We start from the raw sequence: 25,779 nt of genomic DNA on the forward strand, positions 1-25,779 counted from the left end.
ATCTGTAAAATGAGAATCAAAGTAGCACCCCTCAATCTTTGCCATGAGGATTAAGTCAAAAACTGTTAGTATGAGTCATCAATGAATGCCTAGCTTAGGAATCAATAAATGCATGCTTATGAATAAATTCAGTTCTCACAATAGGTCTACCAAATAGACATCATCGTTTCTAAGTCTACACGTAAATAGTCCAAATCTCAGAAGACAACCAAGATCACATGCTCATTAGTAGTCCTGGTTGTTCTAGATGGCATATGTGTAACACCTAGCCATCTATATTTTCTGGAGCAAACTATCTAGTTTTGTGTTACCTTTGATGTTAGTTTCATTTTTATCTTTTCCAGCCATAGGTTAACTATATTATGAAATATTAAAGGAAAACTTTTCAGGAGCTGGGATTATTATAAGAACTTGGCAATTTCCTTTCTATATTTTTTGTTAATTCTCACCAGAACCCTGCCAGTACATATTAAGGTCCTCATTTAACAAAAGAAGTCTTGTGGAGAGGTAGAGTCAAGGTTTCCAGCCCCATCACAACTACCCAGTTGGACTCCAGACTGTAGTGGTTCTATCAATCAATGAGCTCCAGAGGCAAATCCGTGCAACTCTGAATCCTGGCCCACACACTTACCAGCTGGCACAAGTTATTTACTATCTTTAATTCTGTTTCCTAATCTGGAAAAGAGAAGTAATAATAACTACCTCATTGAGTTGTGTAATATAAATGATGTCTGTACATGGAAAGTGCCTAGCACACTCCCCAGCACACAACATGCTCAATTTCAATAAGTGCTAAGTGGTGGTGGTAGGTGGTGGTGGCAGTGAGAGATGATGGGAGGTGGTGGTGGCATTTCTACCATGTACCCGATGATTCTTGAAGGATGAGTTTCCCAGATGGACAGGAAGAAGATGGATAAACAGCCGTTTTTACAGAAGATACAGGCTATGGAAGGTAGCGGCAGCAGAATGGCATGTTTGAGCAGTATGGCTGAAGGAGAAGTGTAACCTCAGATGAGGAAAAAGAGGTATAAAATTATTGCCCAGGGGCACTGAGCTCCAAGGTTTGAATCAGAGGTGACAATCACAAAGACCAGAGCACAGTCATGGTAAACATCTGAATTGTGACTGAACTTGCAAACAGCAAGGACAGCAAGTCCTTCCCTAGAATGCTGGGAAATAAGTTTGACAGGATTTGATTGTGGCTTGAAGGAAAGAGAGAAGGCTAGTATCCCATGTGTCTAACATAGGTGGTGGCCAAATAGATGGACCAACCATTAACAGAGAGATAAGACATTCAGAAAAAAAACCAGTCTCCAGAGGTGAGACAGAAAATTTATCAATAAATTCAAAACTCTTAGAGGGCAGACTCTCAGACAGCTAACTCTTGTAGGAAAAGGTTAAAAAAAACTGGGTGGAAATAAATATTCTTGTGTTTCTACTGAAACAACCTGTGTTTTCTCCAAGACAAGGTACCTGTGTTGTTTAACTTGTACCCTAGTTTCTGGGCACAGTGTCTCACCCTCAGAATTAGGTATGGGGATTAGGTTCTGAAACAGGTGCTGTGTCTTCATGTGAGTGCGAGAGGAGCTAGTTGGATTGCGTTTAGGATCACGATGTGAGAAAAAGGCATATGTTTAAACAGTAGAACAAAACTCAGCATGAAGATAGGTACCAGGACATGAGACACCCTCTCTCCCTCACCTAAAACATGTACTCACTGAGTAAAAACCACATAGACTTGTCTGGTCAGTTCAAGTTGTTATTTCTCCCTGTTTTAATTTGCTGAGTGAGTACAGTTGGATTCATATAAATTTAACATATCATATGAGCCCTCATAAAGGTTCAATCGGTCTTTAATGGATAATCTAGTTAATGAATGAGTAAACCCTCTGAGTTTCATATGCTTTTTCAAATCCACCCCAATTGGAAGGTCATGCTATGTGTAAACTGAGAAAATGGAAGCGTACAAGTCAATGGTCTTCACACTTTGCCTACATCTTGAAGGAATTTTGAAAAAGGATGTGCTCTTTTGCATATTTTTAAGTTGAAAACAAAAGTTTTTCAACAAATTTTAAATAGCTGCAAAATGTATCATTTTCAGGATAGTGTAAATAGTGATTTTTTAAAATAAATTATGGGATCATTCTTTTAAATATAAACATTGGAATATAATACTATATGATTCTGACACTCATCTTCATTTATTCTTATAAAATGTATATTTAAAATCTCTTCTCTAACAGTGAAAATTATTGATCAATCATTGATTGGTAAGTTTAATTCTGCTAAGTTCTTTCTCAACAGTGCCGAGATGCATGCTAGATTGAACAACCAGAGGTCAGGAATCTTGGGAGACGGCTTTAGGATTCTGCCAACCCAGTCATTTGTCATTAGAAAAACAGCTTTCAGCAGTAGTGGGAATCTACCGGGGGGGTGCACACCTCATCAGCAAGAGTACCTGCATAATGAACATTTGTATACCTAACCCTGAATTGTACCCCACATCTTTAAAATAAAAATTTTTTTTAAAGAGTGGGCAAAAGATATGAATAGATACTTCTCAAAAGAAGACATAACGAGCAACCGACAGATACATGAAAAAATGCTCAGTCTTACTAATAATCAAAGAAATGAAAATTAAAACCACACTGAGATACCACCTAACTCCAGTCAGGATGGCCATTATCAATCACTCGAAAAACAACAGATGCTGCAGAGGATACGGTAAAAAAGGAACACTTCTACACTGTTGGTGGGAGTGTAAACTAGTACAACTTCTGAGGAGAACCATGTGGCACTAGTCACAACAGCAAAAACATGGAACCAACTGTGCTGCTCATCAAAAGTAGAGTGGATTAAAAATGTGGTACATATACACGATGGAATATTATGCAGCCATAAAGAAGGCCAAAATGATGAACTTTGCTGCAACTTGGAAGAGTTTAGAGTTTCGTCTATAACGCTCAGTGAGTGATCATAGAAACAAAGACCTGAGAACCACATGTTCTCACTCATAAGTGGACCCTGAGCAATTATCATAATACTATAAGGAAGGGATTGGCAGTAGCAGGATACTGCTGGGGTGGAGGAGCAGATGATGACACTTCATCAATAAGGGCACCTGGTCTCAAACCAGGTGAGGTAGGAACTGAAGTCAGGTCCAAACTTTACCTGTACAATGACCACTTATATACCTAATCCTGAATTGTACCCCATATCTTTTAAATAAATAAATAAATATAGCATGCAAAAAAAAGAAAGAAAGAAAAACAATGTACCATTAAGAGGTAAATTGTTCTGCACAGACTAGACAACAAGTGCTGAAGTCTAAGGTCAATGAGAGTCTGATAAGCCAGGGAAAGCGTCGCAAAGTGGGGGAGTTTTGTGCTAGGTCAAAATGAGCCTAGGTGAACATAAACCAAAAAGGTAGGTAAGGCACAGAGATGGTGAAATCAGTCCCACTCATTCTGAGGAGAAAATCTCATGGCAGGGAATAAAACTGTATGTCCATACGAACACATGTCAATGAATATTCATATCACAATTATTCAGAATAGCCCAAAAGTGGAAACAGCCTACAAGTCCATCAACTGATGAGTGGATAACTGGTAGAGCTACAAAAGAATATTATTTGACAATAAAAAAGAGTGAAGTACTGACACATGCTACAACACAGATGAGCCCTGAAGACACTAAGCTAAGTGAAAGAAGCCAGTCATAAAGGATTACATATTGTCTAACTCTACTTCTACGAAATGTCCAGAACACACAAATCTGTGAGGACAAGAAGCAGATGGTGGTTGCCTAGGACTGGGATGTGAAGGGACAACATGGTGGCAGTGATGACTAAGGGATGTGGGGTTTCCCCCAGGGTGATGAAAGCATGCTAAAATGGACCACAGTGACTATTATACAACTCTGCGAATACACTAAGAGAACTGAATCGTACTCTTTAACAGGGTGAACTGCATGTGAACTACACCTCAGTAAAGTGTTTTCAAACTCCCCCCCAAAAGAAAAACAGCTTTCAATGAGGTAGACGTAGCTGCTTTATTTTTTCAATCAGTCCATGTGTCTGTGGGTGAATATGACTCACTAGAAAGGATGAGACATCCACAACAAAAATTGTATTCCTATTTTTCACTTCTAAATATTCAACTTTGTTCATATAAATAAGTAGACAGGAATGAAAAGAGAGTGTTATAAGTATACACCTAAATTTTTCTCCAAAAATACCACGAAACAAAATGTCGCTGAAAGTCTTTTTTCCCCCAATGACTGATCAATTAAAAAGCTACCGAGAGTGCCAGAGTCAGGCCAGTCACGTGGCTGGTGGCATGTCAGGCTGGGTTCCGTGGTGCTGTCTCACTGGTGAGGCCGAGAACACTGCGAGTCCCCTACCCTGTCGAACCTGCAGCCCCCAGCTTCCTGCCACTAGAGAGCACCTCATGGGTATCCAGGGCCCCAGCTATGTCCTTGTTGCCTCCAACCCGGGTGGCCGCCAGCAATATTGTCCAGATGAAGGATGATCATGACAAGATGTTTAAGATGACTGAAAAAATCTTACGCCTATGTCTTGGAGAAACTGAAAACACTCTGTACGGTTTGCAGAATATAGTCAGAAAAAGGTGCAACTTTATAAGATGTGAAATGGATATGAATTGTCTCCTGCAGTAGCAGCTAATTTCACACGGCGAAATCTAGCTGACTGTCTTTGGAGTCGGACCCCATATCATGTGAAGTTTCTCCTGGCAGGCTATGATGAGCTTGAGGGGCCAGCGCTCTACCACATCTAGAAAAACGATCTAGAAGCTTTGGCCATGGCTCTTTTTGCAGCCCATGGCTATGGTGCCTTCCTGACTCTCAGTATACTAGACCAATACTACACACCTACTATCTCACATAAGAGGGCAACAGAGCCTCTTAGGGAATGTCTGGAGGAGCTCCAGAAACGCTTCATCCTGAATCTGCCAACCTGCAGCGTTTGAATCACTGACAAAAATGGCATCCATGACCTGGACAACATTTCCTTCCCCAAACAGGGCTGGTAACGCCATGGCCTCCTTCCCATTTGCCGGGGAACTTTTTTTGAGGCGCCTTTACTTTTTTCTACTCTTTTGAAGTGCACTCTTGATAGGTAGTTAATTCAGAATAAAACTGAATATGGATAAACTGAGGGGGAGAAAAAAGCCACTGAGAAGTGTGGTGGCTCATGTCTGTAATCCCAGCATTTTGGTAGGCCAAAGCGGGAAGATTGTTTGAGTCCACGAGTTCAAGACCAGCCTGGGCAACATAGCGAGACCTCATCGCTACAAAAAATAAAAAAGATTAGCCTGGCGGGGTGGTGCATGGCTATAGTACCAGCTACTTGGGAGGCTGAGGCAGAAGGATCACCTGAGCCCAGAAGGTCAAAGCTGCGGTAAGCTGTGATGGTACCATTGCACTCCAGCCTGGACAGAGACTCCAACTCAAAAAATACAGCAAAATAAAATATAGTAAAATAAAATACAATGCCACTGAAGGTCCCCTTCCATTGTATAGAAAACAAAGAATGAAAATTTATATGACTTGAAATAGGATGCTTTACCCAATCAGCCCCATTGTAGATTTTTGAACATGTAGTAGTCCCTCCTTCTTCATGGAAACCAGTAGATGCCTGAAACCACAGAGAGCACTTAACCCCATATATACTGTGGTCTTGCCTATACATATATACTTACGGTAAAGTTTAACTTATAAATTAGGCACAGTAAGAGACTAGCAATAATAGACTAAAACAATTATAACAAGATACAGTCATAAAATTATGTGAATGTGGTGCTGTCTCCCCTCCCTCCCTCTCTCTTTCCTTCTCTCTCTCTCTCTCTCTCTCTCTCTCTCTCTCTCTCTCTCTCTCTCTCTCTCTCCTGTAATATCTTTAGACTGCAGTTGACCACAGGTAACTGAAACAGTGAAAAGAGAAACAGGGCATAAGGGGGAACTACTGTACACCAAGAAGTATTTGCAAGACTTATTGAGTAACTTATTGTTTACTGTGCCCGTTACTCTTTAATCTGTCAAAACAATGGAAATATTATTTGGAGGCACACATAAGTTTGGGGAAAAAAATGTTTCATTCCTCAGCTCTGGCTACTGAGTATGCAATATTTTTAAAGTACCCAAGTTCCAGAGGTTGGAATTGTCTCCCTGAACAACCAAAATCTCAGCCATCCAGAGCAAAGGACCATTGTTTCTTTTATTATAAATTCAGTAACAAGAAAAGATTCAGAAGTAATTTAATCATAAAATATAAGTTAACCCAGAATAAGAATTATTTTATTTTTCAGATTGGCAGCAATAACAATAATAAGCAGACGTCTGCAAGCTCCTGAAAACTAAAAAGTCCTCCGGGTTAATAGGCTCTTTCAAATGGAAAGAAAGCAAACTCAGTGTAGAACACCTGGAAGAACAGAGACAGACTACTTGGAATTGCATGCGATCTATGGCATCACATCAAACTCCTTGCTGCATCCCGAGGACACACAGCTAGAACCAAACTGAGAATTCCTCTCTTAGCCCACCTTACACCTTGCCCGTCACCATTAAAGAGCCCTTGTGTCACTTTTCAGTTTATCACCTCATCTCCAACATCACCCTTCATTGCCTTCTCTGCAAAAAATGGATCTGGATCCTTTAAACCATTTTTTTCTTTGCCAGGTGACACAATATTAAGCCTTGTCAGTAGGGGGCACTAGAGAAACATCACAAGAAGAAATTTTCTGTTTGTTTGCTTTTTGTTTTTGTTTGTTTGTTTTGTTTTTCCTGGTTCAGATGCGCTTTCTCAGAAGGTGCCTGAAGCACAGGTGGCTTCTCCTGCACTAAGCTCTCGCAATGCCTACAACATCTTCAGGACCCAGCTCATAAGAGCACTCACAGCTTTTCCATGGCCAGGTCCTTCCATGCACAGCACCACCAGCACCCAGAAGTCAGCAGCTTCTCTTAGCCCTTCCTCTCCAGGAGGCTTTGTAGCAGAGTGTCCCCTCTGAGACACCTCCCCATCAACAGTTCTTCCTAGTACCCTGGAGGGTGGATATCCAGTAATTTTCTGGAAGAGGATTTCCACTTTCAGTTGATGGGTTTCCAGAAACTACCACCAGAAACTTTCACAAGGACCTGATCCACACCTGGGGGACAGGAAGAGGGCCTCGTTCTTGGGTACCCTGCCTCAGTCTTAGGGGTAGTGCTGCTCTACATACCCTCTGTTCATGTAGTCTTTGTGGTTCTCTTTGCTTCTTGTAACTCCAACTCCCTGTTATAATTAATAATTCTTCACAATAAGTTTTCCCTGTTCAAGTTTCTGTGTAGTTTCTCTCTCCTGGTTGGACCCTGATATAGCCCTGAAACCAGACACTTCCAAGTGAGCTTCTCTTAGCTCAGCTAAGGAAGACATCAAGGTATGTCTCTTTAAGATTCACAGAGAAGGAAACTTTTTTTAATGTCATAGTTTCTCTCTTAAACAGATCGCTTTGTCTAAGACAAATTAATATTATTTTTAGCAAATTCCCTTATGATACAGAATGAATAATCCCAATCCATTTAACCTTTCCTCGCAAGCTCTTACTCGAATCATTCAGCACACTTTTCATTGGTCTTTAGGGATCTTCTAAATGTGATGAGGAGCTGTATGATCTCAGACAGATTTCCAGACATGTGGCTGTGCACTTCTGTTATAATAGTTACATTTTCACAGATTATGAAAAGTGAGAAACATGCGTATGCAAAGGTAAAATTATTTTAATAGATAAAAAAAAGACACTTTATTTTAACTTTTGTATTAAGAAATGGAAGTGTGGAAAGCAAAGAAGAAAAGAAGACCACAAGATGCTAGGCCACATAACCAAAACTGGAAAAGAAGCTGGTGATGCCTAAATAATAAAGTGACAACATGGAATTGCAAGCAAGGCATCATCTATGGAGCTTTTAAATCTAAACTCAGACTTCTAAAAAGATTTCTAGTTGCCCTTGAGAGTACCTAAAAGACCCAAAATACATATTAACCCATCATTTGAATTAATCCTGCTTTTGCTAGTCTTCTGAAACAAGCCTGGAGAATTCTTCAGTACATCAAGGTCGTTTTCTGTGGCAAGGGCAATGGAATTCTACAGCCAATGTAAGTTGATTCAGCAGCTGTAATAACATGATGCCATCTGCAGCCCTACATTTAGTATGCAAATGAGAGAAAGCAAAGGTCTAGCATTAGATGCAGGATCTCAAATTCTGTACTTCTTCTTTCTGGCTTTCTATTTACCCCAGGTAACATCTGATTCATTCATGACTACATCAAATAGCTATTGAGTGTCTGACGATATAGATATGAACTTGAATGATAGGATGAACCTGCTCTCACTCTTTGTCTTTTTTCTATTCTTTTAGCCGGCCAGCCTTCTTTTGGATTTACTTGCCTCCCTAAAAAGCCAGGACCAGCCAGTTGTTTTCTTCCTTGCTTCCCACACCCAGACTGCGAAGCATTGTACCTGCTCAATGTCTCTGATGATCCTCTAGGTCCGAGTCCTCTCCTATGCCAGCAGCCCACAACACATGACCTCACTTGGTTCTGTGGAAACCTACGACCAGACAGCATTAAACCCCTCACCTTCTGTTCTTTCCTCCTCAACATTTCTCCTGATCGCTCCTCATTTCTTCAACCTCCTTCTTATCTAATCAATGACATGCAGCTGAAAAAATTTTGTTAGCATTTTTCAGATGTGTGCTCTGAACACACCCCTATGCTTCCCCCACCGCCCCATGCAAGTTTTAGTCAACTCTTATTGGAGCAATGGCAATATGTTTATTGGTATCATCTTGTATTGGCCAGTGTTCTTAGTTGCAAATAACAAAATCTCCATTCAAGGGTAGCTCACAGAATCTCCAGAAGGGCCAGGGGTTCAGCTCTGGAGTTATGCAGCCAGAAGCAATGTCCAACCATACCCCAGGGACTGGTCGGTTAAAGCTCCAGTACCGCCACCACCTGGCGCCAGGGACTCTGCCCCAGCTGCTTCCAAAGAACCAGATATGGGCCAGGCTCAGCGGCTCAGCCTGTAATCCCAGCAATTTGGGGTGGGGGGAGGTCGAGGCGAGTGGATTGCTGAGCCCGTGGGTTTGAGACCAGCCCGGGCAACTTGGGAGATCTCATCTCTACAATAAATCCAAAATTAGCTGGGCATGGTAGCACACCTGCAGTTCCAGCTACTTGGAAGGTGGAGGTGGAAGGATCTCTGGAGCCCAGCAGGTCGACACTGGGGTGACCGTGAGCATGCCACTGCACTCCAACTTGGGCGACAGAGTGATACTCCAACTCAAAAATAAATAAGTAAAATAAAATAAAAAGAACCAGATATGTCTGTCTCTGTGCTTGCAAGAACAGTCACCCCACACTCAGTCAACCCCTCTCATGGCTCAGTTCCGAGTTCAAGTTTTGCACAGTTGCATCCAAACGGTGGAACCAAGGTCACACACCTGCACTCTAGCTTCAAGGGATCCTTCGAATGTGAGTTTCCTGAATTAAAGTTTGGGCAGGTCAAATTCACAATGTGGGATATTACCAAAATGTAGGAGAGCATTTAACAAAGTTGGGCTTCCACAGATGTATCTCTTTAATCCATCTTCTAATATGAAATACAGTTATTTTATTTCTATTTTTAAAATAACTTCATGAGTTCCCTTTCACCTAAAGATTAATATAAGCTGCTAAAAGGGCCTATAAGCTCTTTGATGTCTTTGTCTTCCTTTGTTCCAGTCATTCCCTGCTATTATTTCATTTTCCTGGAAAACTGAAGCATTACAAGATTTAAAAAATAATATACCCACTGGTGCTTCACAACTCTCTGTCCTTGCATGTGCTTTTCTCTTTTGCAAAGAGTGTTCTTTCCCTTTTCTGCCTCCAAATCCCTGCTCAGGGCATATGTTGCATGCCAACCTATGGATTATGCATCAGAAAAACAAAAATTAATAATGAGTTCTCGCCTCAAGGAATTTAGCAGGAAGAGAAAGATACATGAGCAAACAGGAAAACATAAAGCTGCTGCTGGGTACTCCAAGAGAGTCCTGACCAGAAAATCATGTGGACTCAGAGGAGGGGTTTAATCGTTTCTGTTTGGGGTAGCAGGGATAAAAAGAGTCAGGAAACATGTGGGCAGGATAATATTTTCAATTATTAAACCTTGGGGATGTTTTGCTTTCTGATATCTCTCTCTCACTCTCTTCCCATGTCTAAAAAAATACCTTATAAGATTTATGACTTTTTTATTTGAAAATCTAAGCAGTTGGGACTAAGGTCACAGACTAGCAGTTCACGGGGTATATACAGTCTACAGACATTATTTCTGTGGCTCATACATTATTTTTATTTGTTTAGAATTTGTTGCCAACAAAAAAATTGACAATTTCATATAATGCTCTAAATTTCCAGTTTCTCTTGAAAAACCTGGAACTTCTACAAACTTTAAGTTCACAAGTTTCATGGCATCAATCAGCTAGAGCTGAATAGTGGCTGCCCTTTAAATAAACCCAGTCCACACCACTCCCTATTGTCTCCTACACTTGTCAGCTTCATTCATTAACTACCTTAGACACTAATTATCTAGGTGCTTGAGTTTTCAACACATGCTTTAGAATAACTGAGAAAGCATTTACAGTAGTTAAATGTGAAAAGAGGATTCTAGAGTATAGACCCCATCATAGAAATAAATGTAAAACAGAAGGGCAGTCTGCAGATCCAAGAGCAGCAAGAGTTCATCCCACCTTCATGCCCATACTGCTCAAGAGATGCCAAGAAGATGACAGAGGTGCATGATTGATTGTGAGTCTATAGCAGGAAGAACTGAGAGCCTAATCCAAACCTTTATGACCCAAGGGTGCCATAGAAGCATCAGATGGTGGCTAGAGCTGCTGGGGCTATCAGGAAAAGGACACGAGTGCTTGACAGCAAACTGGGTGGCCAGGCCAGATCCCATACTGTGTGTCTTAACTCTAGAGGAGAAAGGAAACTCCAAGGAAGGCTGTGATTAGGTTTCCACTAGTAAAGTGGAGACATAAAGACAGAAATCGCCTTGAAGTTGTTTTTTTTTTTTTTTATGGAAATCAGAATATATGAAGTTTAATAATTTAAAAAGTTTTAGGCATTTTGATTTCAAAATTGATCAATAATCAAATCAAAATATATAATATTTAATTCAACTTCTATGTTTCTCATAAAAGGAGACATTGTCCTTAATGGGAAAGAGAGAGATAAAGCAAAAGGCATAACAGGTAGAAGACCAGAAAACATGAGCAGAGTCTCAAATTAGGTGAAAAATATCAAATCACATTGTATGTAAAAAATACATCTCAAAGGTGTAAAAACATTTTAAAAGTAAAATTTGAGATGAAGTTATATTAGAAAAACAGAAATGATAGCAGTTTTTGTTTCTCTGCCTAATCTAGGAGTAAAGGTAATGTTCTATAAGAAAAGTCTGAAAACTATTGTTTTGAGTCAAATACTGCTTATCACCTGTTTTGTAAATAAAGTTTTATTGGAACACAGCCATATTCATGTATGTATTGTCTACAGTAGAAACAAATATTTGAGACAGAGTGCATCGCCTTGAAGTTTAGAAAAAAAAATTAAGTGACAATACTTGCTCATCTGAGTTTGTGGGTCTCTCTGAATTTGAAGGACCAGAACTTAGGCTCCAAGTCCCAGAGGATTTAAAGATAACTAGGTATTCACCTTGAAGCCAGAAAGGGAGGAGGTTCTGTGAACAGGATACTGAAGCATGAGCTTTGTGTATTTAGAGGAGTACCAGGGGTTCTTTTGACTGTGTTCCAGAGGTCAAAGTGGGACTCTTAAAAGGAAAAGTTTGGAGAGAAAGTCAAGAGTCCAATGATGGAAGTTAGAGAAAAGGATGGAGTTTAACTGCAGGCAAGAGAAATAACTGAACAGATGCCTAAGTGTTCCACGAGTTGGAGTAGATGGAGAGGAAGTGGTAAGTTCAATTTTAGACGTGCTGGCTTTGAGATCTCTCTGGGACATCCAAGTGACTATGTACATAGGCAAATAGAGAAATGAATCTAAGACTCGGGAGATAAATCTGGGCTATCATTTTCTAAGTGGGCATCATCAGGCTGCAATGGTCTCTGAAGCTATGGGAGTGGATGGAATCATGCCAGGAGTACGTCAAGTGGGAAGAAAGGAGAGAGAGAACCATGAGGAAAACCTACATTTAATGGTGGCCAGAGAAAGAAGACCCTGCAAAGGAGATTAAGAAGAAACTTCTAGAGAAGGTGGAAAGAAGAGAAGGCGGCATCTTGAAAAATTCGGGGAAAGAGATTTTCAAGAAGTCGACAAAAATCTCGAGTGCAGAGGAAAAATCAAATCAGATTTTTAATAATATATGTATATTGGGTTTGATGACATCACTTCGTGGATCTTCATGGCAAGGCCAGCTTCAGAGACTGGTGAGACAGACACCACATCATTGTGAGTTGAGGAGTCAACTTTGTGATAGGGCAGAGAAGAAGTGAGACCTGTGTGTAAAGAACACCAAAAAAAAAAAAAAATTAGCTATGAAGAGTGAAAAGCTATGGAGCTAGAACTGGAAGGAGTTTGAGGCCCAAGGAAGGTTTAAGATGAGAGAGAACCGAGTACCGTCAGTCCTTCATATCCATGGGTTCTGCAACCATGGATTCAACCAACTGCAGCTCGAAAATATTCAGAAAAAAATTCCACAAAGTCACAAAAACCAAAACTTTAATTTGTGGTGCGATAAGTACTACGTTGAATCCGCATGAGTGGAGTGATGTGTAGACAGTGTGTTCGATATTATAAGTAATCTAGAGATGATTAAAAGTACATGGGAGGATATTCATTGGTTATATGCAAATACTACACCATTTTATGGAGGGGACTTGAGCACCCATGGAGTTTGGTATCCATGAAGGTCCTGGAACCCACAGATACTGAGGAATGACTGTATGTTAAAAGGAGTCAAGGAATCTGGGTGCAGTGGCGGACGCCTATAATCCCAGCACTTTGGGAGGCCGAGGTGGGAGGAGAGCTCATGCAAGATAGTGAGATCTTATCTCCACAGGAAAAAAAATTTACAAAATTTAGCCAGGTGCAGTGCTGTGCACCTGTAGTCCCAGCTACTCAGGAGGCTGAGATGAGAGGATCGCTTGAGCCCAGGAGTTTGAGGTTGCAGTGAGCTATGATTACACCACCGCACTCCAGACTGGGTGACAGAGTGAAACAATGTCAAAAAAAAAAGAGTTGAGAGGAAAATTTGAAAATATAAGAGAGGACTTGTTAAAAATTGTGTTAAGAGCATATATAGAGATCACAATACATCAAAAAATTAGCCAGGTGTGGTGGCACATGCCTGTAGTTCCAAACCTCTTCTAACTACTTTATCAATAATGCCTTAATACCCATAACAACAAAATAAGTATTATTATTATCCCATTTTTCAGATAGAGAGACTGAGCACATGGAAGTTAAGGGAGTTGCTCAAGGTCTCACTAGTAATAAGAGATGAAACTGTGATCCAATCCTAGGCCATGTCTCCAGAGCTCCTGTCTGTCCACAGTCGGGAACTAGTTTCTCAGAGAGAAGGATAATCAGACTCAGGGTGAGGGCCAGGGACAAACATTAGATAGGAAAAAGCACATCCCCTCCCATGTAACAAAAGGAACAAGAAGGAGTTGGGAGAGGGCATAGAAGCTCACTCTTGTAATCACAGCACTTTGGAAGGCGGAGGCTAGCGGATTGCCTGAGCCCACGGGTTAGAGACCAGCCTGGGCAACTTGGCGAGACTTTTTCTTTACAATACATGGTGGCATGTGCCTGTAGTTCCAGCGACTTGGGAAGCTGAGGCAGAAGAATCACCTGAGCCTAATGGGTAGAGACTGCGGTGGCCGAGAGCATGCCACTGCACTCCAGCCCGGGAAACAGAGTGGTACTCCAACTCACAAAAAAAAGGAGTGGGAGACACATATGCTGAGACCATGAGGTGTTGTTCATCTGGTGATGGTTTTCTTTTTCTTTAAAGTGGTGACACTATTTGCTGAGATGAAGGTGGAGGCAGAAGAAGCATACATTTGGATGGGTAGAAAATGTTTAGTCACTGTGTACAATGGGGAGGGAGCTGGCTAGAGAAACACATCGCTGACTGACGGCTATGTTGAAAATCTCGCTGAAGTTGGGAACGGCAATTGATGACAGGTGAAGTCCAGACAGGTCACATAATCTGCAAGGCCAAGAACAAAAGGACAATGTGAGGTTCCTTGCTCAAAAAGCAAAAAGAAAGGGCCACCGAGGATACTAAAATATATGGCTTTTTCTTTTTTTCTCCCATAGTCTCTCTCTTGTCTTGTTCTGGTGTGTTTTATTTGCTATTCAATGTCACCTTCCTTCTGGCATGGAGATACTCTTTGGATGAGTGCAGGACCTCGCAGGGCCCAGGGCCCCCACCCCATGTGCACATCTGACCTGCCAACTAATGGGTTCTGCTTCCACGAGCTTCAAGACCAACACCCCTTCCTACCGCAGATGGGTGACATTCAAGGGATGGACCCTCCACCCCGGAGTGCTCAGTACCTGGATAGCAGATCGGGAAGAGGCCCACTACCCTAGTCACCAGACACAGATGCTGTGGTGCAGCTATGCCTGAATGAAGACAACCATGGCCACGCCTTAACCCAGGACAGGGCTGAGATTTGAGCTTGACCTTGAGGAACAAAGCAGAGTGTGAAAGGAGGGAGTGAACTGCTCAGAACCCATATAAGAGGCAAGGAAGCAGATAGGCCACAGAGGAATTTGACCAGGCTCCAAGTCACAGGTGCAAGAGTGGACTTAGCATGTTTTTATTGCTTTCTTTCAACATAAGGGTAATTTAAGACAGTGGGAGAAGGGAAAGAAATGTATACACTTGCTAATACACAAAATTATTCTGGAAAAACAAGATCTTCATAATATAATTGCCCTTTATAGGGGGGGACTAGAAGACTCAGGATATGACGTGTGTATGAAGGCCAGAAGGTGAGACACAAATGCTGTTCTTTTTTTTCTTTAAGGTATGGGGTACAATTCAGGATTAAGTAGATAAGAGGTCATCAAACAGGTAAAGTTTGGGCCTCTCTTTGGTCCCCACTTCACCTGGTTTGGGATCAGGTCCCCTTATTGGTATTATGTACTCTTCCCGCACCCCAGCAGTGACTCACTACTACCAATTCCTTTCTTACGGTATTCTGATAAATGTTCAGGGTCTGCTTATGAGTAAGAACATGCAGTACTCAGCTTTTTGTTTCTGTGATAGATCACTGAGTATAATAGATTCTAAATCCATCCAAGTTGCTGCAGAGTGCATAATTTTTTCCTTCTTCATGACTGTGTAGTATTCCATCATGTATATGTGCCACGTTTTTTTTCCATATGACCCAGGAATCCCCCTTCTGAGAATATACCCAGAGGAAATCAAATCGTCCTATAAAAAAGATACGTACATACACATTTATTGCAACATTATTTACAATAGTAAAACATTGTATGCTGCCCATCAAAAATGAACTCGATTTTTTTTTTTAAAAAAGATGCTGTTCTTAAGATGAGAGAGACTTGCTGTGTTTCTGACCAGCAACGGAGGGCCCAGATGAGAAAGACATTTGCAGAGCAGTGTATGGAAGACACCGAGAAGTGGGCACCAGGAATACGGAGGAAGGGATGTCCTCATAGACGTCGGTGGCTATGCAGGTCCACGTGGGAAGACCAAGGCTCGGTTCCTCATGTTTTCTGTGAAGGAACTGCCAAGGCCAGCTTCTGAGAGAAGGAAGGAGGAGGAGCATCATCTATGGACAGACATTTTAAAAAGACATGAATACATCAAATGGCTAATATTGGTGGATTTGAGAGATAGTTTAATGGCTTCTTGGTACTATTCCCTTTTTCTAAGTTCTGTACATTTTGCTTTCAATTTTTAAATAGTTTTTTCCCAGGCTCTGAGGAAGTACAAGGGGGAACGCAAAAAAAAAAAAACTGAATTTATTTATTCAGAATTGTGTATTTATTCTTACATGCTTAAACTTCAGTCACCTTTAAAGTACTCTCTGTATGTTGTAATACACCTATTGTGACGCTCTTTCCACGGTTCAAAACAGTTTCTGAACTCGTCAATTTTGATGACTTTTGGTACTTCTGCCATTTTGTTTGTTTCACCTCTTCCACATCGGCAACGCATTTCCCTTTGAAGATTTTCTTCATCCAGGGAAATGGGGAAAAAAGTTGCTCAGGCAAGATTGGGTGAATAGGGAGGGTGGACCCCGGGGGACGTACTGTTTCTGGCCAAAACTACTGAGCGCTCAGCAAATCGTGGGCGGGTTTGTTGTCATGGTGGAAGAACCAGTCACCTGTTTGCCACAACTCAGGACGTGTCTTCCACAAATCGTGCACCTCAATAGGCGTATTTTATCAAAGGGAGAGTCCTTTGAAGGTGACTGAAGTTGGAGCATATAAGGACAAATACACAATTTTTTATAAATAAATTCTGGGCTTTTGGGGGTCCCTGCTTGCGTGTGGGGACTGTGAAAGTGGAGACACAGCTCTCACTCAGACCCTTCCTCATATCCAGTACTGTCAGCTCCTCTTAGAATGGGTTGGGCTTGGAAGCCACAGGCCAGGTGAAAGATGTCCTGTTGGTTTTCACCTGCCTGGCCAGGCGCAGCCCTGATGCTACGGAGCGTGTCTCTGCTCTGGGCACGGCTGAGCTCCAGTTACAGGGTCATTAGGAGAAAAATCAGGAATCAACTGAAAGTGTTTGCTTCCCTGGGGGTATCAGGAGAAGCCAACCAACGTCTGTTTTTATGCATCACAGCAGCCCATGAGGAAGGAGCTTTTAGATTCCAGCACTCCAACCCAAACCTCTTCTGCCCAGAGAGTATAATCACCCAGGCCCTTTCACCAGGAGGAGTTCCCAGAAGAGATCCCAGGCTCCAAAAACAAGCAATTGAGCATTTACCAACATATTTTTCAACAAGAACCTGTACACATTACACCAAAACCCAACCACAAAATAGTTTCCTGCCTAAACTGAAAGAGTCGAGATTGTGAAACCAGAAAAAAGAGAACCTGTGTAGTCTTAGTGATCAAATCATTGCAGCACGTCAGAGAAGCTTATGTTTAAGAAACGTTTTGTAGTTCAACCCCTGCAGCTTAATTCACACACCTGAATAATTTTTTATCTTATTAATCAGGTACTTCACCTTGTGATCATCTAGTCATGTGCGGAGTAAACATCTTGCTCCCCAAATCTCAGGTAGAAAATAAGCCTATGGATTCTTTTCTGCAATCTCAGATACTAACTAATCTAGTTTTGCTACTCAGTGTCTCAAATATATACTTGTGAAGTTCCTATTCTACTCCAACTGTGAATATTTCAAATTTGCTTTACTACATTTTAGCCATAAAATCAACTTTCATTCTCAGTTTTGATAAACTGAATCCATTACCAGTTTCAACTGTGAAGAAAATTTTTTTTAAATGAGACAAGCTTCTGGAACATTCTCAAACGAGTTCAGTTTACAACATACTAATAACAAAGGAGTCATTATTGAGAAGAAGACTTCTGATCCAATACTCTCAGAAGATTCTCCCTAATTTTAAAATCTCTTTGAAACATTAGAAAAGGATTGAAAAGTGAAAAGACCACTCTAGCATCATGTCATCTCATGCTTGCTCTGTGGAGTCTTAGAACAGATATGGAAAGATTTGGGTTGTCATATTTCTCTTTGAAATTGGCAGTGAGAAATTAGTAGGTATGCAATTTAAACAAAAAATAGCTTTAAAAATTATAGGCCCTTCCAAAATTGATTGAATTTGCAGAAAAATGTGTATCTTTTTATTACCTCTGAACTCATGGAAACTGAACTGAATGAATGCCTATATTGAACCCAGAATAGCAGTCTATTTAAACTACATGAAATAGTGCTGATTTTCATGGCTCTTAACTAAAAATTCATTTCCCTCACTCTTAAGCCTAAATCACATTCAATTCTATTACTGTATGGAATGATTGTGACTTGAAGACTTTCATAATCTAACTTTTGCTGATGACCTATATGCTCTAAAAAGCTGAGCTGCCTTTTCCCCAGGAGAAATGGCAGTGGGGTTAATTCAGCTTATTTGAAGGGCTGCTAACTCTCCACCCCATCCAACTTGGCTTAATACAGGCCAGAGGTATAAGCATTATTCTTAGAACCTTTGAACTGGGTGAGGCTATAGAGATCATCTAGTGCAGTGTGCCATTTGCTTCATGGATTTTACACACTTGCAAATGAATCATTCTTTTTAATGTAAAACAAGGTATAAAAAATAACTTCAGAGAACCAGAAGTACATGAGTAGATATGTAGAGGTAGCAGGCATTTCCTACGTTAGCAAGTGGATAGAGAGAAATCACTTGTATTTTTGTCAAATTTTAAAAGATATGCTCATAGTTAATTATTAAACTTTTCATACCGCATTTTTACCCAAGTCAAATCTATATTTGTTACATAAATTATGCATATGTACATATATATACATACAGCTATATGTATAAACACACATATATAGTATCCATTATGTAAAGATACAAACTGTTGGGCACAGTGGCTCACGCCTATAATCCCAGCACTTTGGGAGGCGGAGGCGAGAGGATTGCCTGAGCCTACAGGTTCGAGACCAGCCTGGACAACTTGACAAGACCTCGTCTCTACAACAAATCAAAAAATTAGCCAGGCATGGTGGCACATGTTTGTGGTTCCAGCTATTGGAAGGCTGAGGTCGAAGGATCATCTGAGCCCAGCAGGGTGAGTATGTCACTGCACTCCAACCTGGGCAACAGAGTGAGATTCCAACTCAAAAAAAAAAAAAGATACAAACTGATGTGAGTTTAATATTTCTTCCAAAGGATAATAAAGAAATAAAAAGCCTACTCCCTTCTTAGAAGATAAATGCTTGATTTGAAATCATGTTAATGTTATAGTTGTTATAGTAATTTCCCCCTTTTTAGTATGTTAAATGACAAATACTGGAAAATTTCTAAATGCTCAAGATAGAATCTCATAGATCATATTACAAAACAGTCAACATTCTGGGCCAGTTGATCACTCTCCTCCATGAAACACTTTCTTCACTTGCCTTCCAGGACACTACACTAACTTGGTTGTCCCTCTACCCAATGGGTGCCCCTTTTCAGTGTCTTCTGCTAGTCCTTTCTCATATTCTCAACTTCACAACATTGAAGTTTCCTGGAAATCTTTTCTAGATTTCCTCTCTTCTCCATTTGTTTCCCCCATTGATCCTATCCAAGCTCATGGCTTCAAATACTGTTTCTTCTCTAGGGATTCCAAATTTATATCTTCAACCTAAAACTCTATGAGTTTCAGCATTATGTATTCAACTACCAACTTGATATCTCCCTTTGAATGTCTAATAGACAGCTTAAATTTAGGACACAGAACCAAGCCTCACAATTATTTTCTTCTAGAGTCATCCCCATCTCAGTTACTGGCAATTCCATCCTTCCAGACATGAAGTAAAAACCTTGGCATTACCTCTAACGTATCTCTTTTTCCAATACCCCAGGTTCAATCTTCCAGCAAATTCTGTTGACTCACCTTTGTGATAAATATAGAACTCAACCATACCTCACCACCTCTGTCACCTTCACCCTACTCCCAGATACCATCCACTCTGCCTGGATGATTTCAATATCTTCCAAAAGGGTCCCTCTTGTTTTATCTCTCAGCTGCAACCAAAATGATTCTTGCAGTCTTGCTAATCTGTGTCTCAAGTATGTACTCATGAAGTTCCTAGCCTACTCCAATAGTGAATATTTCAAATTTACTTAAGTCACATTATATTATACCTCTAGGAGGCCCTCCAGTGGCTTCCCAGCTCACTTGGAGTAAGTCATATTTTTATAATTGTCCCTGAAGTCTCACATGTTCTGTATGTACACAGGTGTGCATGCACACATACACATAAACCATAACTTCTCTGATCATATACTATTCTTCTTTTTTCTTATTCCGCTCTTATCTATACTTGCCTACTGACTGAGTCTCAAACACTCAAGACATCCTCCTGCTTCCAAGGGCTTTTCACTGGCCATTCCTTCTGCTCTTCATCAGCTTATATAAGATTCACTCCCTTACCTCCTTTGCTCAAATTTTACCTTCTTAATTCTGACCTGATCACTTTTTCTAAAATTCCAATAACTTCTAACTCCCAGAACTCCAAAGCCTCCTGCTATGGCCTGAATATTAGCATCCACCCAAAATTCATATGTTGAAACCTAATCACCAATGTGGTGATTAGAAAATGGAGCATTTGGGTGGAGATTAGGTCATGAGGTCAGAACCCTCATGAAGGGGGTTAGTGCCCTTATAAAAGAGTCCCCAGAGAGCTGCCTTGTCCCTTTCTACCATGTGAAAGGCCATAGAGAGAATCAGAAAACAGGCCCTCATCAGACACCAAACGTGCTGGTACCTTGATCTTGGATTTTGTGACCTCCAGAACAGTGAGAAATACATTTGTGTTGTTTACAAGTCACCAAGTCTATGGGTTTTTATTATAGCAGCTGACTTGACAAAGACAACATCTTTCTTTTATCTCTTTATCATTTATCTATTTCAAATATATCTTATAAATTGCATATTGAAGTTATTTATTTTCTTTCTTGCCCACTAGAATGCAAGCTTCATGAGGACAGGGATATTCTGTTCTGTTACACTAATCTATCTCCAGAAGTACTCAATAAATGATTGTTAGTCAATTAAAATATAAACTTTAAACAGCTGATATGATATTAAATAACACTTGGAAGAATTTTTTTTCTTGAAGTTAGAGAATTTTAAAATTATAATCCTTAATTGTTGTCACTTTTACATATTCTAAAGATATTTCTTTTAGCTACACACTGGAAAAAAAGATGGGTATAAGATAAAGACTAGAGTTTAAAATGGTGAATTTATTTTTTTTAACTTACTTTGGTTAAATTGTGTACCTTTATAGAAGCCAATTAATTGATTTTTTTTTTCTGACCTTGGGCAGAGTTTCATATATCAGCTACAAGCCTTCCCCAGCTTTAAAAAGTTTATTTTCCATTAAACAAAAAGATATCGAAATATGGGATGACTTAGTCTAAAGCTATAATTTAATTTAAAAACAGTCATAAAGATTGATATAGTTAATATGGATTTGGTTTAGTTGTAGACTGTGTTCCAGAAATCTTTCTGACAATCAGTCTAATGGAATTATTGTTATCTTACTAAGTGTATATTGAATATTTGAACTCAAATACTCATAAAGAATTCTGTGCTATTATCCAGAAATTAATTACAAAGTATTTGGTTATTACATTTACTGCCTGATATTATGAAACCAAGATCAACAAGATTTTATAGTCTATCTCTCTCACATACACACATGCATGTCTATCCAAGCACAAATACAAATAGTTCGAGAACTTTTACCACAAAAGGAAAATATTTAACTTCATTTTTTAAGAGAGTGAAGACCAAAAAACAAATTACATGTTCACATTCAAAGGTAATTAGAAGCAGAATGGGACCTTTATCTGACTTTCATGCTAATGTTTAGCTCATGACTAGAAAAAGCGTTGTTCTTTCAAGGACAATATAAATAATAGACTGTGTTGATTCTGCTAAAGAAAACTCAACATTGCTGCCACTATTTGCCATCTACCTATAGCTCACAAACACAGGGGCCATAACATTGTAAAACAGTAACAAAAATCTTGGTGGTAGTGGAAGAGGAGAGTTCTGGAGAATTCAAAAGAGGAAATCCAAAAAAGTTGACATTCTCTTCATAGGTGAAGAGAATTTTTCATTGTACTGTTCAGTCTATAATTTGGTCACCTCTGCCTCTCCCGCCCAAAAAACAAATACTGTGCACAGGTCAAGCTTCTCCACTACAGGACATAAAGAGCAATGATCTTCAGGAAATAGATACTGATGTTACCATTTCAGTGGGTGTCACTAAAAAAGAACTTTAAAAGAGAGCAAATCTCCTCATTCTACTGCATCTTAAATGAACAAGCCCAAAGTATCAGGTTGTCAAGTCATTCACATAAATCAACAGTCTTACCTTATTTTTTATTTTTATTTTTGTAGAAACAAGGTCTTGCTATGCTGCCTAGGCTTGTCTCAAACTTCTGGGCTCAAAAAATCCTCCTGCCTCAGCCTTCCAGAGTGCTGGGATTACAAATGCAACATACTGTGCCTGGACTTCACTAATAATTTCAAGAGTATAGGTGACTAAGATGCACAGTCACAGTAAAAAGATGCCTGGTGTTCCAAATGCAGCACTCCAAGTGCTTACTTCTTACACCAGTCGCACCCTCTGGCTCAGAGCAATGGATGAGTTCTTCAAGTGAAGTACTACAGATTTCTCTCACAGGAGGGGACATTTCAGATTAGAATACATACAGAAAGTTATGTCCTAGACATTTTCTGGTAAACTGTGTCCCATAAATCCATAGATTTTGGTTTTTTAACTATAAGCATTTCAAACCAGAGTCATTCCACAGATAAGAACTCCACTCCTATAAAATATCATTTATTAGGTTGGTTATTAACATAGTCACAAGAATATTATACACAGTCTCCTGTCTTTTCTCCTTCTTGGGCATGCACCCTATCTCTCCATAAAGGGTAAGAAATAGATCACAGTTCATCTTCTTCCTCCTGGTGTTGATCTATAAACTGGCAGATAAGAATAGCGGTGACACTGAACAACAGAATTAAAGAAACAATAAATCTGTCACAAATGAGGAACCAAAGGAAGGTCTCAGACAATTTCAAGTGTACCAAAGACAAAACTCCTGAAAAATCAGCCCTTGGTGCCTAAATAATGGAAGTCACCAAAGACTGGCCCCAGAATACAACACGGATTAGGGAATGGATGGAAAGAGTGAATAATACTCAAGAAAGACAAGATGCAACACTGAAAGAACTTGTAACAGAGATTTTGGCAATAAAAAATGTCATCCAGGAAATAAATAACAAGATGAAAAGCATGGAAAGCAGAATTAATCTTGCTGAAGAAAGAATCACAGAACTTGAAGATCAGAACATGGAATTAACCCAATCTATAAAAAACATAGAAAGAAGACTAGAAAGAAAGAACAAAGTCTACAAGAGATGTGCAATTATATCAAGAGGCCAAACAAGAAGGGCTCGGTGGCTCAGCCTGTAATCCCACGCCTTTGGGAGGCTGAGATGAGTGGATTGCCTGAGCCCATAGGTTCGAGACCCACCTGGGCAGCAAGACCTCATCTCTACAATAAATCAAAAAATTAGCTGGGTGTGGTAACACACACCTGTAATTCCAGCTACTTGGAAGGCTGAGGCGGAAGGATGGCCGGAGCCCAACAGGTCAAGGCTGTGGTGGCCGGGAGCACGGCCACTGCACTCCAGTCTGGGCGACAGAGTGAAACTCCAACTCAAAAATAAAAAAAAAAAAGAGGCCGAACCTACACCTGATTGGTATCCCAGAAGAAGAAAGGGAAATGGAGAATAACTTGAAGCAAGTGTTCCAGGAGGTAATCCAAGAAAACTTTTCCCATCTCACCAGAGTTGTGACCAGTCAAGCACAAGCCATACAGAGAACCCCCACAAGACATTAAATGAGAAGACCAACCCCTAGACACATAGTAATTCACCTACACAAAGTAGGAACAAAAGAAAAAATCCTAAAGGCAGCAAGAAAGAAAGGTCAGACTACCGACCTGGAAAACCAATCAGAATAGCAGCAGACCTAGCAGCAGAAACACTATAAGCAAGAAGGGACTGGAACTCTATATTCAAAGTCCTCAAAGAAAACCAATTTCAACCAAGAATTTCCTATCCAGTCAAGCTCAGTTTCATCAGTGATGGAGAATTAAAATCCTTTCCAGACATCCAATTCCTAACAGATTATGCAGCTTCCAGACCAGCTCTACAGAAGACACTTAAAAAGGTATTAAGCACAGAAGACAGGAAAAAAAAAAAGAATGACCACACACTTCCCAAGAGAACAGCAGAGCACAGAATCAACAGAGAATACAGTGCAATAAGAAACTTGAAAACACACATACATAACCACCAAAGCCAAAAGAAAACAAGCAAACAAAGAAAAAACTTTATAAGAACCTCATGACAGGGAGAAACAATCATATTTCAATAATCAACCTGAATGTGAATGAACTAAATGCACCTCTGAAAAGACACAGAATGGCAAATAAGATAAGAAACCATGACCCAATTATTTGCTGCATCCAGGAGACTCATCTCACCACAAGGGACATACAAAGACTCAAAGTTAAAGGATGGAAAACTAATTTCCAGGCAAATGGATCACAAAAGAAGATAGGAGTTGCGATCTTAATATCAGACAAAACAACCTTTAAGCTATCAAAAATTTTAAAAGATGCAAAAGGACACTATATTATACTACATTATAAAGGTTCAATCCATCAACAAGAAATATCTGTCCTAAACATATATGTACCCAACAAAGGGGCACCAGCATTTATAAAGCAACTACTAAATGAACTAAAAAAGGAAATCGACTCTAACACTACTATATCAAGGGACTTGAATACCCCCACTGACAGCCCTAGATAGATCATCAAGGCAAAAAATCAACAAGGAGATCCAGAACCTAAACTTGATACTCGACCAAATGAACTTAATAGATACCTACAGAGTATTCCACCCAACAACCACAGAATATACATTCTACTCATCACCACATGGAACACACTCCAAGATTGATCACATCCTTGGCCATAAATCAAGCAGAAACAAATTCCATAAGGTTGAAATCTTGCCATGCGCATTCTCAGACCACAATGGAATAAAAATAAATATCAACACCAACAAAATTTCCCTGAAGTCCACAAGGACATGGACACTAAACAACATGATGCTGAACAACTACTGGGTCAACACTGAAATCAAAGCAGAAATTAAAAGATTCCTGTAAACAAATGAAAATGAAGAAACAACTTACCAAAACTTCTGGGAAAGAACTTACCAAAACTTCTGGGAAACTTCTGGGAAAGAACTCCATGAAAACAGTTCTAAGAGGGGAATTTATATCTCTACGAGCACACATCAAGAAAATGGAAGGATCACAAGTGAAGAGCCCAACAAATCACCTATAGGAGATGGAAAGAGAAGACCACCAAAACCCCAACATTAGCAGAAGACTCCAAATCACCAAAATAAGACCCTAAAAACAGGACATAGAAGACAAAAATATCATAGAAAACACCAACAAAACAAAAAACTGGTTCTCTGAAAGAATTAACAAGATTGATGGACCCCTAGCCAGAATGACCAAGAAAAAGAGAAAAAAAAGCCCAAATAAACACAATCAGAAATACAAAAGATCAAATCACAACTGACCCCAAAGAAATACAAAGGATTATAAGAGATTACTATGCACACCTGTATGGAAACAAACTTGATAACCTAAATGAAATGGAGGACTTTCTGACATCACACAACCTCCCCAGGTTGAAACAAAAAGACATTGAAACACTAAATAGACCAATAACAACTCAGGAAATTGACTCTGTCATAAAAGAACTACATACAAAAAGAGCCCGATGGCTTTCTAGCAGAATTCTACAAAACATACAAGGAAGAGCTGAAACCAGCCCTATTGAAAATATTCCAGGCAATTGAGAAAGATGAAATTCTCCCCAAATCGTTTTATGAA

At 39.9% G+C, this 25,779-nt stretch overlaps 1 pseudogene; it reads left to right on the forward strand.

The window, feature by feature from the left end:
• The first annotated feature begins 4,247 nt into the window (after positions 1 to 4,247).
• LOC103275355 lies at positions 4,248 to 5,168 on the forward strand (annotated as a pseudogene).
• The last annotated feature ends 20,611 nt before the right edge of the window (positions 5,169 to 25,779 follow it).

The sequence above is a fragment of the Carlito syrichta genome, unplaced genomic scaffold (assembly GCF_000164805.1).
Source record: "Carlito syrichta isolate Samal-C Ts95f unplaced genomic scaffold, Tarsius_syrichta-2.0.1 Scaffold315406, whole genome shotgun sequence".
NCBI classification, from domain to species: domain Eukaryota; kingdom Metazoa; phylum Chordata; class Mammalia; order Primates; family Tarsiidae; genus Carlito; species Carlito syrichta.